The 19,033-nt window shown below is 45.4% G+C and overlaps 1 protein-coding gene across 2 annotated transcripts in view; it reads right to left on the bottom strand.

Moving 5' to 3' along the window:
* Positions 1 to 19,012, bottom strand: part of LOC139264794 (zinc finger protein 180-like) — a 540,876-nt gene extending 521,864 nt beyond the window's left edge. Inside the window, exons 1-2 of one of the 2 annotated variants that reach the window (XR_011593413.1) lie at positions 18,917 to 19,012; positions 17,998 to 18,167 (exon numbers count right to left, since the gene is read on the bottom strand). The gene's annotated coding sequence lies outside the window, so the exon portion shown is untranslated. The remainder of the gene's footprint in view (positions 1 to 17,997; positions 18,168 to 18,916) is intronic. The other variant, XM_070881939.1, reaches the window with a different exon arrangement.
* Between the last annotated feature and the right edge of the window lie 21 nt (positions 19,013 to 19,033).

The raw sequence follows: 19,033 nt of genomic DNA, 5'->3' as shown, positions 1-19,033 counted from the left end.
AAAAGGGGCGATCACACTGCTGGGCGTGTATTATAGACCCCCAAACAGTGGGAGCGAGATAGAGGAGCAAATGTGTCGGCAAATTGCTGTGAAGTCCAAAAACCATAGGGCAGTAATAGGGGATTTTAACTATCCTAATACTGATTGGGACAAATATAGTGTGAAGGGTAGAGAGGGTGCGGAATTCTTAAAATGCATTGAAGAGAATTGTTTTAGTCAGTATGTAACAAGCCCAACACGAGAGGGGGCGGTTCTGGATTTAGTTTTGGGGGAATGAAGCTGGGCAGGTTGAAGGGGTATTAGTGGGAGAGCACTTGGGTGCCAGTGACCATAATTTAGTCAGAGTCAAGTTAGTTATGGATAAGGACAAGGATAGATAGGCCTGGAATAAAAGTTCCAAATTGGGGAAAAGCTAACTTTGCTAAGTTGAGGAGTGATTTGGCCACAGTGGACTGGAAACAGCCACTTGTAGGTAAATCAGTGTCAGAACAGTGGGAGGCATTCAAGGAGGAGATCTGGAAGACTCAGGCCAAACATGTGTCCTTAAAGAAAAAGGTTGGGAATAACAATTCTAGAACCCTCTGGATGTCTAAGGCCTTACAGGGGAGGATGAAGAAAAAACGGGAAGCTTATGTCATATACCAACAGCTAAATATTGTAGAATCTTTGGAGGAATATAGAAAGTTAAGAGGTAAAATTACAAAAGATATTAGGAATGTTAAGAGAGAGCATGAAAAATACTTGGCTAGTAAAATTAAGGAAAACCCAAAGATGTTCTATAAATATATTAAGAGCAAGAGGATAACTAAAGAAAGGGTAGGACCTATTAGAGAATATGAGGGTAATCTTTGTGTGGAGGCGGAAGATGTTGTTATGATGTTTAATGAATACTTTGCTTCTGTTTTCACAAAGGAAAGGGGCAATGCAGATACTGCTATCGAGGAGGGGTGTGATATTCTGAATAAAATAAACAGTGAGAAAGGAGGGATTAAGGGGTTTAGCAGCTTTAAAAGTAGATAAGTCCCCAGGCCCAGATGAAATGCATCCCAGGCGGTTGAGCGAAGTAAAAGAGGAAATAACAGATCCCTTGACCATCATTTTCCAGTCTTATTTGGATTTGGGCATGGTGCCTCAGGATTGGAGGGCTGCTAATATGGTACCTTTGTTTAAGAAGGGAGAAAGGGATAGGCCGAGTAATTACAGGCCTGCCAGCCCAACCTCAGTGGTGAAAAATTATTGGAAAAAATCCTGTAAGACAGGATAAAATCTACATTTGGAAAGGCAAGGATTAATTAGGGACAGTCAGCACAGATTTGATAAGGTATGATGATGTTTGACGAACCTGATTGAATATTTTGAGGAGGTAACCAGTGGGGTCGATGAGGGTAGTGCATACAAAACAGTATATATGGACTTTAGCAAAGCTTTTAATAAGGTCCCACATGGTAAACTGGTCATGAAGGTTAAAGCCCATGGGATGCAGAGCAAAGTGGCAAGTCTAAGATTGGCTTAGAGGTAGGAAGCAAAGGGTAATGGTTGATGGATGCTTTTGTGACTGGAAGGTTGTTTCCAGTGGGGTTCCGCAGGGCTCAGGACTGGGTCCCTTGCTTTTTGTGGTATACATCAACGATCTAGATTTGAATGTAGGGAGTATGATTAAGACGTTTGCAGGTGACACTAAAATTGGTTGTCTGGTTGATAATGAAGAGGAAAGTCATGGGCTGCAGGAGGATATCAATCTACTGGTCAGGTGGGTAGAGCAGTGGCAAATAGAATTTAATTCGGAGAAGTGTGAGGTAATGCACTTTGGGAGGGCTAATAAAGAAAGGATATACACATTAAGCGGTAGATGATCAAAGGGACCTTGGAGTGCTTGTCCACAGATCCCTGAAAGTAGGTCATGTGGATAAGGTGGTTAAGAAGGCATAAGGAATGCTTGCCTTTATTGGCCGAAACATAGAATACAAGAGCAGGGAAGTTATGTTTAAATTGTATAATACTCTAGTTAGGCCACAGCTGGAGTTCTGGTTGCTGTATTATAGGAAGGATGTGATTGCACTAGAGAGGGTGCAGAGGAGATTTACTAGGATGCTGCCTGGAATGGAGAATCTTAGTTATGGTGACAGATTGGAGAGGCCGGGTTTGTTCTCATTGGAACAAAGGAGGCTGAGAGGAGACCGCATTGAAGTGCCAAAATTTTGAGGGGCCCGAGTAGATAGCAAGGGTCTATTCCCCTTGGTGGAAGGGTCAATTACGAAGGGGCATAGTTTTAAGGTGGTTGGTGGAAAGCTCGGAAGGGATTTGAGGGGAGGCTTCTTCATGCAGAGGGTTGTGGGGGTCTGGAACTCAATGCCTGGAAGGGTGGTGGATGCATAAACCCTCACCACATTTAAAAGGTGCTTGGATGGGCACATGAAGTGCTGTAATCTGTAGGGTTATGGACCTAGAGCTGGTAATTAAGATGGAGTGACACAGTTAATTCAGAAACTAGGGTCCTAAACTTAAGGAAAGGTAACTTCGACGGCATGAGGCATGAATTGGCTAGCATAGACTGGCAAACGTTATTTAAAGGGTTGACGGTGGATAAGCAATGGCAAACATTTATAGATCACATGGATGAACTTCAACAATTGTACATCCCTGTCTGGAGTAAAAATAAAATGGAGAAGATGGCTCAACCATGGCTAACAAGGGAAATTAAGGATAGTGTTAAATCCAAGGAAGAGGCATATAAATTGGCTAGAAAAAGCAGCAAGCCTGAGGACTGGGAGAAATTTAAAATTCAGCAGAGGAGGACAAAGGGTTTAATTAGGAGGGGGAAAATAGAGTACAAGAGGAAGCTTGCCAGGAACGTAAAAACTGACTGCAAAAGCTTCGATAGATATGTGAAGAGAAAAAGATTAGTGAAGACAAACGTAGGTCCCTTGCAGTCGGACTCAGATGAATTAATAATGGGGAACAAAGAAATGGCAAACCAATTGAACAAATACTTTGGTTCTGTCTTCACGAAGGAAGACACAAATAACCTTCCGGATGTACTAGGGGACAGTGGGTCTAGTGAGAAGGAGGAACTGACGGATATCCTTATTAGGCGGGAAATTGTGTTGGGGAAATTGATGGGATTGAAGGCGATAAATCCACGGGGCCTGATTGTCTGCATCCCAGAGTACTTAAGGAGGTGGCCCAAGAAATAGTAGATGCATTGGTGATCATTTTCCAACAGTCTATCGACTCTGGATCAGTTCCGATGGACTGGCGGGTAGCAAATGTAACACCACTTTTTAAAAAAGGAGGGAGAGAGAAAATGGGTAATTATAGGCCGGTTAGCCTGACATCAGTAGTGGGGAAAATGTTGGAATCAATTATTAAAGATGAACTAGCAGCGCAATTGGAGAGCAGTGACAGGATCAGTCCAAGTCAGCATGGATTTATGAAAGGGAAAACATGCTTGACAAATCTTCTGGAATTTTTTGAGGATGTAACTAGTAGAGTGGACAAGGGAGAACCAGTGGATGTGGTGTATTTGGACTTTCAAAAGGCCTTTGACAAGGTCCCACACAAGAGATTGGTGTGCAAAATCAAAGCACATGGTATTGGGGGAAATGTACTGACGTGGATAGAGAACTGGTTGGCAGACAGGAAGCAGAGAGTCGGGATAAATGGGTCCTTTTCGGAATGGGAGGCAGTGACTAGTGGAGTGCCACAGGGCTCAGTGCTGGGAGCCCAGCTCTTTACATTATACATTAATGATTTGGATGAAGGAATTGAGTGTAATATCTCGAAGTTTGCAGATGACACTAAACTGGGTGGTGGTGTGAACTGTGAGGAGGATGCTTAGAGGCTGCAGGGTGATTTGGACAGGTTAGGTGAGTGGGCAAATGCATGGCAGATGCAGTATAATGTGGATAAATGTGAGGTTATCCACTTTGGTGGCAGAAACACGAGGGCAGAGTATTATTTGAATGGTGGCAGATTAGGAAAAGGGGAAGTGCAATGAGACCTGGGTGTCATGGTACATCAGTCATTGAAAGGTGGCATGCAGGTACAGCAGGCGGTGAAGAAGGCAAATGGCATGTTGGCCTTCATAGCTAGGGGATTTGAGTATAGGAGCAGGGAGGTCTTATTGCAATTGTACAGGGCCTTAGTGAGGCCTCACCTGAAATACTGTGTTCAGTTTTGGTCTCCTAATCTGAGGAAGGACGTTCTTGCTGTTGAGGGAGTGCAGCGAAGGTTCACCAGACTGATTCTAGGGATGGCTGGACTGACATATGAGGAGAGACTGGATCAACTGGGCCTTTATACACTGGAGTTTAGAAGGATGAGAGGGGATTTCATAGAAACGTATAAGATTCTTACAGGGCCGGAACAGGTTAGATGCAGGAAGAATGTTCTCGATGTTGGGGCAGTCCAGAACCAGGGCTCACAGTCTTAGGATAAGGGGTAGGCCATATAGGACTGAGATGAGGAGAAACTTCTTCACTCAGAGAGTTGTTAACCTGTGGAATTCCCTACCGCAGAGAGTTGTTGATGCCAGTTCATTGGATATATTCAAGAGGGAGTTAGATATGGCCCTTATGGCTAAAGGGATCAAGGGGTATGGAGAGAAAGCAGGAAAGGGGTACTGAGGTGAATGATCAGCCATGATCACATTGAATGGTGGTGCAGGTTCGAAGGGCCGAATGGCCTACTCCTGCACATATTTTCTATGTTTCTATGTTTCTAATTGGAATTAGACAGGATAACCTCGTGTTGTCTGCCGCAGATACAATGGTAAAGACTGCAGGGAATTGAATACGGCCAGGGTGATCTCCTGGACTAGTTTCGATCGCCTGGGTGGGTCAGAGAGGAATTTTCCCAGATTTTTTTTCCCCCCAATTGGCCTGGGTTTAAAATCTGGTTTTTGCCTCTCCCAGGAGATCACATGGCTCCGGTTGGGGTGGAGTGTAGAATGTTTCAGTATAAGGGGTGTCACAGTTGTGGGGGAGGACTGGTTGGGCTGGGTGCTCTTTATCTTTCCGTCATTGTTCATAGGTTTATATGTAACCTTCAGGGCTGCTGACCGAGGGCCGTGTGGCTCTTTGTCGGCCGGCGTGGATATGATGGGTCGAAATGGCCTCCTCCTGTGCTGTGGATTTCTGTTTCTACCAAAATTACTTTAAATCTATGCCCCTAGTTATTGACCTGTCTGCTAAGGGGAATAGGTCCTTCCTATCCACTCTATCTAGGCCCCTCAGAATTTTATAAACCTCAATAAGGTCTCCCCTCAGCCTCCTCTGTTCCAAAAAAAACAACCGCAGCCTGGCCAATCTTTCCTCATCGCTAAAATTCTCCAGTCTAACCTCGTAAATCTCTTCTGTCCCCTCTCTTTCCTGTAATGTGGTGACCAGAATTGCCTGCAGCATTCTAACTCGTGTTTTATACAGTTCAAGCATAATCTCCCTGCTCTTGTATTCTATGCCTTGGCTAATAAAGTCTAGTATCCCGTATGCCTTCGTAACCACTTTATCCACCTGTCCTGCTACCTTCAGGGATCTGTGGACGTACACTCCAAGGTCCCTCTGTTCCTCTACACTTCTCAGTGTCCTACCGTCTATTGTGTATTCCCTTTCCTTGTTGGCCCTCACCAGATGCATTACCTCACACTTCTGCGGATTGAATTCCATTTGCCCCAGTTCTGCCACCTGACAGGTCCACTGATACCTTCCTGCAGTCTACAGCTTTCTTCTACATTATCAACCACACGGCCAATTTTCATATCATCTGCAAACTTCGTAGTCAAACCCACTACATTCAATCCTAAATCACTGATGTATACCAGAAAAAGCAAGGGATCTAGTACTGAGCCCTGTGGAACCCCACTGGAAACAGCCTTCCAGTCACAAACACCCATTGACCATTAACCTTTGCTTCCTACCTCAGCCAATTTTGGATCCAAGTTGCCACTTTGCCCTGGATCCATGGGCTATTACTTTCATGACCTATGTGGGATCTTATCAAAGGCTTGCTAAAATCCATATACACGACATCAAACACAACACCGTCATTGATCCTCTGTGCGACCTCCTCAAAAACATCAATCAGGTTAGTCAGACACGACCTTCCATTAACCAATCCGTGCTGACTGTCCCTGATTAATCCCAGTCTTTCTGAATGAAGATTTATCCTGTCCCTCAGAATTGTTTCCAATAATTGAAAGTCCAAATTGGGGAAACTGAATCTTATTTTGTCATCCCATCGAGATTGGGGCCAGAGGGACAATAAATAATATTAATAAATAAATTATTTTAAAATGATCAGACCTGCAGTATGTACAATATACAGCTGACCAAAATCAGGCCTTTGGATTGGATTTGGAGACTAAAACCGAACAAACCCTCAGTGGAGACTCGCCCCCCATTTAGTAAACTCCGGAAGATATTTTCTAATAATTTCCATTAATTGAATGTTGTAACTGACGGGTTCAATTAATGTTTATTTTCCAAATGCAGCTCTGGACCCTCAGACTGAGCATTAATCTGGCCCGGGTGATTGACAACAGCTCCGGACCAATAGGAAAAGCGGGGGCGGGGCTGGAGGACCGAGCATGTGGTTGGTCCTCCAATCAAAGTGTGAGGGTGCGTGGCTTGTGGCAGCCAGTGGGCGGGGCTGATCCCAGATCTCCCTCATTGGCTGACACTCTGCCCCATTGTTGAAGCTGATTTCTCTCAAACCCCAGGAGGAAACTGGGCCTTTCTGTTGTGGCTTTAAACAGGTGAACCCTGTGGGGTGGAGCAAACATTGCAAGGTTTGGGAGTGAAATGGATTTTTCAGGACAGACAGCAGGGATTATTTCAGGAAGTAACACAGTGCAGTAAGAAAGGAAATACAGTGGATGTATTATCAAAAGGTTTTGATAAGGTGCCGGACAGGAGGCTTGTTGATGAAATTAAGGCTCACGGTGTCAAAGGGAATGGGGCAGCGTGGAGAGGAAGTTGGGTATAGGGCAGAAAACAGAGAGTTGTGGTTAATGGAGGTTCTTCAGACTGGAAGGATGTAAACAGTGGTGTCCCCAGGGTCATGTTGGGTGCTCTGCTCAATATAGAGAAATTATCTGGACTTGGGTATAAAAACATAGAAAATAGGTGCAGGAGTAGGCCATTTGGCCCTTCGAGCCTGCACTACCATTCAATGAGTTCATGACTGAACATGCAACTTCAGTACCCCATTCCTGCTTTCTCGCCATACCCCTTGATCCCCCTGGTAGTAAGGACTACATCTAACTCCTTTTTGAATATATTTAGTGAATTGGCCTCAACAACTTTCTGTGGTAGAGAATTCCACAGTTCACCACTCTCTGGGCGAAGAAGTTTCTCCTCATCTCGGTCCTAAATGGCTTACCCCTTATCCTTAGACTGTGACCCCTGGTTTTGGACTTCCCCAACATTGGGAACATTCTTCCTGCATCTAATCTGACGAAACCCGTCAGAATTTTAAACGTTTCGATGAGATCCCCTCTCATCCTTCTGAACTCCAGTGAATACAAGCCCAGCAAGAATGTCCTTCCTCAAGTTAGGAGACCAAAACTGTACACAATACTACAGGTGTGGCCTCACCAAGGCCCTGTACAACTGTAGTAACACCTCCCTGCCCCTGTTTTTAAATCCCCTCGCTATGAAGGCCAACATGCCATTTGCTTTCTCAACCGCCTGCTGTACCTGCATGCCAACCTTCAATGACTGATGTACCATGACACCCAGGTCTCGTTGCACCTCCCCTTTTCCTAATCTGTCACCATTCAGATAATAGTCTGTTTCTCTGTTTTTACCACCAAAGTGGATAACCTCACATTTATCCACATTATACTTCTTCTGCCATGCACTTGTCCACTCACCTAACCTATCCAAGTCACTCTGCAGCCTCATAGCATCCTCCTCGCAGCTCACACTGCCACCCAACTTAGTGTCATCCGCAAATTTGGAGATACTACATTTAATCCCCTCGTCTAAATCATTAATGTACAATGTAAACAGCTGGGGCCCCAGCACAGAACCTTGCGGTACCCTACTAGTCACTGCCTGCCATTCTGAAAAGTACCCATTTACTCCTACTCTTTGCTTCCTGTCTGCCAACCAGTTCTCGATCCACGTCAGCACACTACCCCCAATCCCGTGTGCTTTAACTTTGCACATTAATCTCTTGTGTGGGACCTTGTCGAAAGCCTTCTGAAAGTCCAAATATACCACGTCAACTGGTTCTCCCTTATCCACTCTACTGGAAACATCCTCAAAATATTCCAAAAGATTTGTCAAGCATGATTTCCCTTTCACAAATCCATGCTGACTTGGACCTATCATGTCACCTCTTTCCAAATGCGCTGCTAAGACATCCTTAATAATTGATCCTTCATTTTACCTACTAAGGTTCACCAGACTGATTCCCGGGATAGCGGGACTGACATATCAAGAAAGACTGGATCAACTGGGCTTGTAGTCACTGGAGTTCAGAAGAATGAGAGGGGATCTCATAGAAACGTTTAAAATTCTGATGGGTTTAGACAGGTTAGATGCAGGAAGAATGTTTCCAAGTTGGAGAAGTCCAGAACCAGGGGTCACAGTCTAAGGATAAGGGGTAAGCCATTTAGGACCGAGATTTTAGGAGAGACTTCTTCACCCAGAGAGTGGTGAACCTGTGGAATTCTCTACCACAGAAAGTTGTTGAGGCCAATTCACTAAATATATTCAAAAAGGAGTTCGATGTAGTCCTTACTACCAGGGGGATCAAGGGGTATGGCGAGAAAGCAGGAGCGGGGTACTGAAGTTGCATGTTCAGCCATGAACTCATTGAATGGCGGTGCAGGCTCGAAGGGCCGAATGGCCTACTCCTGCACCTATTTTCTATGTTTCTATGTCTCTATTACCGATGTCAGGTTGACCAGTCTATAATTCCCTGTTTTCTCTCTCCTTTTTTAAAAAGTGGGGTTACGTTGGCTACCCTCCACTCCATAGGAACTGATCCAAAGTCTATGGAATGTTGGAAAATTACTGTCAATGCATCCGCTATTTCCAAGGCCACCTCCTTAAGTACTCTGGGATGCTGTCCATCAGGCCCTGGGGATTTATCGTCCTTCAATCCCATCAATTTCCCCAACACAATTTCCCGACTAATAAGAACTTCCCTCAGTTCCTCCTTCTTACTGGACCCTCTGACCCCTTTTATATCCGGAAGGTTGTTTGTGTCCTCCTTAGTGAATACCGAACCAAAGTACTTGTTCAATTGGTCTGCCATTTCTTTGTTCCCCCTTATGACTTCCCCTGATTCTGACTGCAGGGTACCTACGTTTGTCTTTACTAACCTTTTTCTCTTTACATATCTATAGAAGCTTTTGCAGTCTGTCTTCATGTTCCCTGCAAGATTCCTCTCGTACTCTATTTTCCCTGCCCTAATCAAACCCTTTGTCCTCCTCTGCTGAGTTCTAATTTTCTCCCAGTCCCCGGGTTCGCTGCTATTTCTGGCCAATTTGTATGCCACTTGCTTGGCTTTAATACTATCCCCGATTTCCCTGGATAGCCACGGTTGAGCCACCTTCCCTTTTTTATTTTTACGCCAGACAGGGATGTACAATTGTTGTAGTTCATCCATGCGGTCTCCAAATGTCTGCCATCCACTGTCAACCCCTTAAGTATCATTCGGCAATCTATCCTAGCCAATTCACGTCTCATACCTTCAAAGTTACCCTTCTTTAAGTTCTGGACCATAGTCTCTGAATTAACTGTGTCATTCTCCATCCTAATGTAGAATTCCACCATATTATGGTCACTCTTCCCTAAGGGGCCTCGCACAACAAGATTGCTAATTAATCTTCTCTCATTACACAACACCCAGTCTCAGATGGCCTCCCCCCAGTTGGTTCCTCGAAATATTGGTCTAGAAAACCATCCCTTATGCACTCCAGGAAATCCTCCTCCACCGTATTGCTTCCCGTTTGGTTAGCCCAATCTATATGCATATTAAAGTCACCCATGATAACTGCTGCACCTTTACTGCATGCACTCCTAATTTCCCGTTTGATGCCCTCCCCAACATCACTATTTTTGTTTGGAGGTCTGTACACAACTCCCACGAACGTTTTTTGCCCCTTGGTGTTCTGCAGCTCTCCCATATAGATTCCACATCATCCAAGCTAACCTAACTATTGCATTAATTTACTCTTTAACCAGCAATGCTACCCCACCTCCTTTTCCTTTTATTCTATCCTTCCTGAATGTTGAATACCTTTGGATGTTGAGTTCCCAGCCCTGATCATCCTGAAGCCACGTCTCTGTAATCCCAATCACATCATATCACATCACATCATATGGGGCACAATATCAAAATCTCCAGATGACGCCAAAAATGGAGAGCGTGGGGAACTGTGAAGAGGACGATAAGTGAGTTCAGTCTGAATGCACAGGTTTGTAAATGAGACAGGTAGATGTCAGATGAAATTTACTGCAGTGAAATGTGATGCAATACATTTTTGGAGGAAGAAAAAGGGAGAAATGTATATTAAATGGTAAAATTTTAAAAAAGAGTGGAGGGGTAGAGAGATTTGGGGGTGTAAGATTCTAGCTAATGCCTTGTCTTATTAATTAGCAGGTTCGAGAGTCCAGTGTCAACAACTTTAATATCTTAATAAGAAATATAAGATGAGCAGTTCCTCAGTCGACTGCCGTACCTTATACTGATCCACCAATCAGAGTAAAGATGCAAGTCCCATGTGTTCACAGTAACTGACACCAGGTCAGCCCGCTGGATGGAACCTCGGGCGCCCTGAGCTTGATCTCCGGTGTCTCCAGTCCCGACTGCCCCCTTACATCAGTCTCCCCTCACTTTTATACTCTGCACTGATCCACCTCTGGCACCGGACTCTGCTTTGTCTTCTCTGCTGGGTTTGGCCAGGAAGTGAGGAAAAGACAGCGGGAACTTCTCTGATCTGTGATTTACAAGGACACTTTCCCTGGTTCCCAGCAGTTACTTTTCTTCAGTAATTTTCTCATTATTCCTAAACTACCTGCCTGCTGTTAATTCTTATAGTTTCACAATTATAGGTATAAACATCTCACATTATAATCTAATCTATTCTATTACTCACACTGGTTTAAGCTTGGAAGAAGCACTGAGGGTAGCAAGGGCACAGAATGTACTCTGGGTGGGGAACTTCAATGTCCATCACCAAGAGTGACTCAGTAGTACCACTACTGACTGAGCTGGCCGAGTCCTGAAGGACATATCTGCCAGACTGGGCCTGCAGCAGATGGTGAGAGAACCAACACGAGGAAAAAACTTACCTGACCTGGTCCTCACCAATCTACCTGTCGCAGATACGAACAATGAGGGACAGGTAAAGACCATCTGGTGCATCGAGTCTGTCCCACATGGAGATACATCTGTCTATGACAGCACTGGTCGCAGTGACCACCACACACAGTCATTGTGGAGACAAAGTCACACCGAACACACTCTCAAATGTGTTGTGTGACACTATCACCGTGCTAAATGGGATAGATGCAGAACAGATCTAGCAGCTCAAAACTGGGCATCCTTAGGGTGCTGTGGGCCATCAGCAGCAGCAGCATTGTATCCACCACAATCTGTAACCTCATGGCCCGGCATATCCCTCACTCTAACATTACCATCAAGCCTGGTTCAATTAGGAGTGTAAAAGAGCATGCCAGGAGCAGCACCAGGCGTACCGAGAAATGAGGTACCAGCCTGGGGAAGCTGCAACACAGGACTACATGCATACTAAGCAGTGGAAGCAGCATGGTATAAACAGGGCTAAGCAATCCCACAATCAATGAATCAGATCAAAGCTCTACAGTCCCACCACATCCAGTCGTTAATGAACACAAGAACATACATAAGAACTCGGAGCAGGAGTAGATCATTCGGCCCCTCGAGCCTGCTCCGCCATTCAATAAGATCATCGCTGATTTTCTACCACAACTCCACTTTCCTGCACTGTCCCCATATCCCTTGACTCCCGTAATATCCTATGCTGGGTTCAGTTCTACACTCACTGGTTCCCCTCCCTCTCCTGAAGGTGCTGACTCTGGCTGGGTTCAGTTCTACACTCACTGGTTTCCCTCCCCTGAAGGTACTGACTCTGGCTGGGTTCAGTTCTACATTCACTGGTTTCCCTCCCCTGAAGGTACTGACTCTGGCTGGGTTCAGTTCTACACTCACTGGTTTCCCTCCCATGAAGGTACTGACTCTGGCTGGGTTCAGTTCTACACTCACTGGTTTCCCTCCCCTGAAGGTACTGACTCTGGCTGGGTTCAGTTCTACACTCACTTGTTCCCCTCCCTCTCCTGAAGGTACTGACTCTGGCTGGGTTCAGTTCTACACTCACTGGGTCCCCTCCCTCTCCTCCCCTGAAGGTGCTGACTCTGGCTGGGTTCAGTATATACTCACCAGTTTCTCTCCAATATGTGACCCATGTGTCCACACTCCATGTGTGAACCTCGACAGTGAGTGTCGACAGGCTATTCCACTGTCCTCACCCGAGGCCTCACACGTTCATTTTCCAGCAGGGTCACTGGACCCTCCTCCCAATGGCTCAGTGGGTAAAGGAATGTAGGGTCTGTTCCGCACCCCCCCCAAACACTGTAAAACGGACTGCAGAATGGAATATAAAACCCACGGACGGTGGGATTGGTTAATAAAAACCAAAGCTCAGTACAAACACCCAGAGGGTGGGCTATACAGTAAGGGGTTCATTCAAACATTGCAGTGAAACGATGACTCATTGAGAGACTGGAAGGACATCCTCAGAGACAATGATACAGGATACCTGCCATCGATCTAATCAACACAGGCAATAGGACCAGACGCCGGTCATGCACACCTTCAATGGTCCCTGGTCTCAGTCAAGAAGGAAGAGGGACATTCACACATTCCTCAACTGTGGAGCCAGACCTGTTCCCAAGGAGGGTTTGCATTGTACTACACAGCAGGAGAGCTGATCATGCCCCTGTCTGGGCCAGGAGGTGGAATACACTGATGATCGAAAAGGTAATTAACCATCGAAAGAGTTACCAGAGAAACAGCAGGAAATATGTTTGATGCTGTGATTATGAAGCCCCAGAAAAAGAGGACCACTTTGGAGCGAGGGCAGTGCAGTGAAGGAGGATGCAGGGTGGTCACCTGGTTCTGGCCTACAATCGACACCGGAACAACCAGCTGTGTGGGTGATTATAAGTTTCAGTCAAACCATCAGGGAATTTGTCCAAGTAGTTTTGTAATCGCAGTCGGATCGCGGAAGGGTTTTAAACTGTGATATTTCGTGTTAGGTTTCAGGTAACCTCGTGTAGGGAGTTTGTATTGTGGGTTCTGTGTTATTCCGATCGAATCTCAGGGAGGTTGTATACTGGGGAATAACGCAAGTTCAATAAACGTACAAGTTTTAAGGTTTAGCCAAAACCCTGTGCCAAATGTATTTTGTTCTTATAAATCCTGAAATCAAGAACTGTTGGTTAGGAGTTACAGAATCTCTTACAGGCACCACCCAGTGTGACTGAGTCATAGTTCCACCATTCAATTAGATCGTGACTGATCTGTATCTTAACTCCGTCTACCTTGGCTCCATCGCCCTTAATACCCTTGCCTAAGAAGAATCTATCAATCACAGTTTTGGAATTTTCAATTGGCCCCCAGCCTGAGTTTTATGGGGAACAAAGTTCTGGATTTCCACAACACTTTAAGAACATAAGAAACAGGAGCAGGAGTAGGCCATACAGCCCCTCGAGCCTGCTGCGCCATTCAATAAGATCCAGGATGATCTTGAACTTCAGCTCCACTTTCCCGCACTATCCCCATATCCCTCGATTCCTTTAGTGTCCAAACAGCGTTCTATCTCAGCCCTCAATATACTCAACGACTCAGCATCCACAGTCCTCTGGGGTAGAGAATTCTAAAGATTCACGACCCTCTGAGTGCAGAAATTTCTCCTCAGCTCAGTCCTAACTGGCCGAGCCCATATCCTGAGACTATAACCCTTAGTTCTAGACTCTCGAGCCAAGAGAAACAGATTCTCACCATTTGTGTGAGGAAGTGCTTCCTGACATCACCCCAGAACCTCAGTGGTGGGAAAATTATTGGGAAAAAATCCTGAGGGACAGGATAAATCTTCATTTGGAAAGATATGGATTAATCAAGGACAGTCAGCATGGATTTGTTAAGGGAAGGTTGTGTCTGACTAACTTCATTGAATTTTTCGAGCAGGTAACAAGGACGGTCGATAAGGGTAGTGCATATGATGTAGTGTATATGGATTTTAGCAAAGCTTTTGATAAGGTCCCACATGACAGACTGGTCACAAAAGTAAAAGCCCATGGGATCCAGGGCAAAGTCGCAAGTTGGATCCAAAACTGGCTCAGGCTGGAAGCAAAGGGTAATGGTTGATGGGTGTTTTTGTGACTGGAAGGCTATATCCAGTGAGGTTCTGCAGGGCTCAGTGCTGGGTCCCTTGTTTTTTGTGGTATATATCAATGACTTGGACTTTAATGTTGGGGGTATGATTAAGAAGTTTCCAGGTGACACTAAAATAGGTTGTGTGGTTGAGAATTAAGAAGAAAGCTGCAGACTGCAGGAAGATATCAAGGTACTAGTCAGGGGGGCAGAACAGTGGCAAATGGAATTCAATCTGGATAAGTGTGAGGTAATGTATTTGGGGAGGTCTAACAAGGCAAGGGAATACACATTAAGTGGTACGACAGTGAAAAATGTACAGGAACAGAGGGGCTTTGGAGTGCAGGTCCACAGATCCCTGAAGGCGGCAGGCCAGGTAGCTAAGGTGGTTAAGAAGGCATATGGAATACTTGCCTTTATTAGTCGAGGCATAGAATACAAGACCAGGGAGGTTATGCTTGAACTAGTTAGGCTGCAGCTGGAATACTGTGTGCAGTTCAGGTCACCACATTACAGGAAAGATGTGATTGCACTGGAAAGGGTGCAGAGGAGATTTACAAGAATGTTGTCTGGACTGGAGAATTTTGGCTACGAAGAAAGATTGGAGATACTGGGTCTGTTTTCTTTGGAAGCGAGAAGGCTGAGGGGAGACCTGATTGAGATATATAAAATTATGAGGGGCCTGGATAGAGTGGATAGGAAGGACCCATTTCCCTTGGCAGAGGGGTCAGCAACCAGGGGACATAGATTTAAAATAATTGGTTCAGAGGAGATAGAAAGCGAAATTTCTTCACCCAGAGGATGGTGGTGGTCTGGAACTCACTGCCTGAAGGGTGGTAGAGGCAGAAACCCTCACCACATTTAAAACATACTTGGATGTGCACTTAAAGTGCCGTCACCGACAGGGCTATGGACTAAGAGCTTGAAAGTGGGATTAGGCTGGATAGCTCTTTGTCGGCCGGCACGGACACGGAGGGCTGAAATGGCTCCTTCCATGCTGTAACTTTCGATGATTTTATGATCAATGACCTGGATGAAGGGACCGAGTGTAATGTATCCAAATTGCTGATGATACAAAACTAGGTGGGACAGTAAGCTGTGAGAACACAAGATATATCGATAGACTATGTGAGTGGGCAGTAAGGTGGCAGATGGAGTATAATGTAGGGAAACGTGAGGTTATTCGGTAGGAACAATAGAAAAACAGAATATCTTTTAAATGGTGAGAAACTTTTAAATGTTGGTGTTGAGAAAGATTTGGGTGTCCTCGTGCAAGAAACACAGAAAGTGAGCGTGAGATACGCAAGCAATAAGGAAGGCAAATGTTGTCCTTTATTGCAAAGGGTTGGCGTACAAGAGTAATGAGGTCTTGCTACAATTGTACAGGGCCTTGATGAGACCACACCTGGAGTACTGCGCGCAGTTTTGGTCTCCTTATCTAAGGAAGGAAATACTTGCCTTGGAGACGGTACAACAAAGGTTCACAAGATTGATTCCTGGGATGAGAGGGCTGTCTTATGATGAGAGATTGTGTAAAATGGGCCAATACACTCTCGAGTTTAGAATAATAATGTGTGATCTCATTGAAACATACATGAAGGGGACTGACAGGTTAGATACTGAGAGGTTGATTCCCCTGGCTAGAATGTCTAGAACTAGAGGGCACTGTCTCAGGATAAGGCGTAGGCCATTTAAGGCAGAGATGAGGAATTTCTTCACTCAGAGGGTTGTGAATGTTGGAATTCTCTGCCCCAGAGGGCTGTGGATGCTCAGTCTATTCAAGGCGGAGACAGGTAGATTGTTGGACTCTCGGTGAATCAAGGGATATGGGGATAATGCAGGAAAGTGGAGTTGAGGTCGATGATCAGCCATGATCTTATTGAATGGTGGAGCAGGCTCGAGGGGCCTTATGGCCTACTCCTGCTCCTATTTCTTATGTTGACATCCAGGGGGCTCTAGATTTATTAGTCCCACCCTTTTTCTTTAAGGTAACGTACTTCCTCTGATCCCTCATTATCTCCTCCTTAAATGCCCCCCACTGCTCGAGACTGATTTACCTTCAACACAAGAATTAGGAGCAGGAGTCGGCCATTTGGCCCCTCGAGCCTGCTCCGCCATTCAATGAGATCATGGCTGATCTTCGACCTCAACTCTACTTTTCTGCACTATTCCCATATCCCTTGATTCCCTTTATATTCAAAAATCTAGCGATCTCTACCTTGAATATACTCAACCATTGAGCTTCCACAGCTCTCTGAGGTAGAGAATTCCAAAGATTCGCCACCCTCTGAGTGAAGAGGCTTCTCCTAAATGGCCGACCCCTGATTTTAAGAATGTGACCCCTGGTTGTAGACTCCCCAGCCAGAGGAAACATCCTACCTGCATCTACCCTGTCAAGCCCTGTAAGAATTTTGTATGTTTGAATGAGATCGCCTCTCATTCTTCTAAACGCTAGAGGATATAGGCCTAGTCTGCTCAATCTCTCCTCATAGGACAATCCCCCCACCCCAGGAATTCAGTCTGGTGAACCTTCCTTGCCATCCTCAATGTCAAGTACACCCTTCCTTCGGTAAGCAACCAAAACTGTGCACAATACTCAGCTGCAGTCTCACCAGGGCCCTATATAATTGCAGTAAGACATCTTTACTCTTATACTCAAATCCTCTTGTAATAAAGGCCAACATACCATTTGTTTTCTTAATTACTTGCTGTGTCTGAATATTAACTTTGTGATTCTTGTACAAGGACGCCAAGGTCCCTCTGAACACCAACATTTCCCAATCTCTCACCATTTCAAGTAGCTGGTTCCAGTCCACTTTGGCTAAATCACATCTCAGCTTAGTAAAATTGGCTTTTACCCAATTGAGAACTTTTATTCCTAATCTAGCTTTGTCCTTTTCCATAACTACCCTAAATCTAACTGAATTATGATCACTAGCACCAACATGCTGTCCCACGGATACCCCTTCCACCTGCCCAGCTTCAGTCACGAATACTAAGTCCAGAACTGTCCCCTTTCTTGTTGGGCTTGCTACGTACTGGCTAAAAAGTTCTGCTGGTTGCTGACCCCTCTGCGAAGGGAAATAGGTCCTTTCTATCCACTCTATCTAGGCCCCTCATAATTTTATACACCTCATTAAGGTCTCCCCTCAGCCTCCTCTGTTCCAAAGAAAACAAACTATTAAGAGGGTTGATGGGTTGGAGGAAGTTACAGAGATAGGGAGGGGTGAGGCCCTGGAGAGATTTGAACAAGAAGATTGAGTATTTTAAAGGCTGATACCACCAGCCATCGCGCCCAGCACAGAATGTGACTCACTACCATCAGGAAGGATGTTACTTTAACTACTACGAATGCATAATGAGGGGAAATCAATCTCTGTCCCTTTAACTAACAGCGACATGGAAAGAGGGAAATGAATGACCTTTAAACACTTGGCACTGAAATGTCTGAAACTCATAATAGGAACTCCAGGGAAATAAAATACTGACGGATGTTAAACTGTTTTGTTAACAAAAGAAATCTCGATTTAACTTCAAATAAATAGTTTATCAGGGTTCACACAGACTCACCCGATAGGCCGACTCAGGATCCACCCCTCAAGCACCGCGATTGGTTGCAGAACACGCTGCGCCCTTGGCCCTCCGGCCTTTGAGCTCTCTTCCTTTTGGTTCCCAGGGCAATAATTCACCACTCGCCAACATTACGCTGCCAGATGAAGTAATAAAATGAGGCTGTGAATCTGAATTAAGAAATAAAATTAGAGAAGCATGATTAAATGAACGATGAGGGACAATATAAACTAAAGGGTACAATCCTAAAGGGGGTGCATGAACAGTGAGACCTGCGGGTATATGTGCACAAATCACTGAAGGTGGCAGGACAGGGTGAGAAAGCAGTTAAAAAAGCTTACAGAATCCTGGACATCACAGAGTACAAAAGCAAGGAGGTTATGATGAACCTTTGTAAAACACTGGTTCGGTCTCAACTGGAGCATTGTGTCCAATTCTGGGCACCACACATTAGGATGTGATGGCCATAGAGGCAGAAAAGATTGACAAGAATGATTCACGAGCTGAGGGACTGACTGGAGAAGCTGGTGTTATTCTCCTTTTACGCAGCGAGTGGTTAGGATCTGGAATGCACGGCCTGAAAGGGAGGTGGAGGCAGACTCAATCACAGCTTTCAAAAGGGAGTTGGATAAGTATCTGAAAGAAAACATTTGCAGGGCCGGGGGAAAGGGCGGGGCAGTGGGACTAGCTGGGAGCAGGCAAGGGCTCGACGGGCCGAATGGCCTTCCGTGCTGTAACCATTCTCTGATTGTGTGAGCAGAACCACTCTGTTCCCTGACTCAATCTAAAGCCTTCCTGACTGTAAGCACCTGTTAAACCTGCCCTGCACCTTCACTGCTCCAAGGAGAACCACCCCAGATGCTGCAGCCATCATCTTATTGAATGGTGGCAGGCTCGAGGGACCAAATGGCCGACTCACCTCCTATTTATGATGTTCTTAAGTATTCATGTCACTGGTCTCCATCCTGCACCTGATGGCCTCCCTGCAGTAAGATGGCCGCCGCGCATGCTCCCTGCCCTGCAGCGGGACAACAGA

This window comes from Pristiophorus japonicus, chromosome 5 (assembly GCF_044704955.1).
Source record: "Pristiophorus japonicus isolate sPriJap1 chromosome 5, sPriJap1.hap1, whole genome shotgun sequence".
NCBI classification, from domain to species: domain Eukaryota; kingdom Metazoa; phylum Chordata; class Chondrichthyes; family Pristiophoridae; genus Pristiophorus; species Pristiophorus japonicus.
This window is presented reverse-complemented; position numbering and strand designations above follow the sequence as displayed.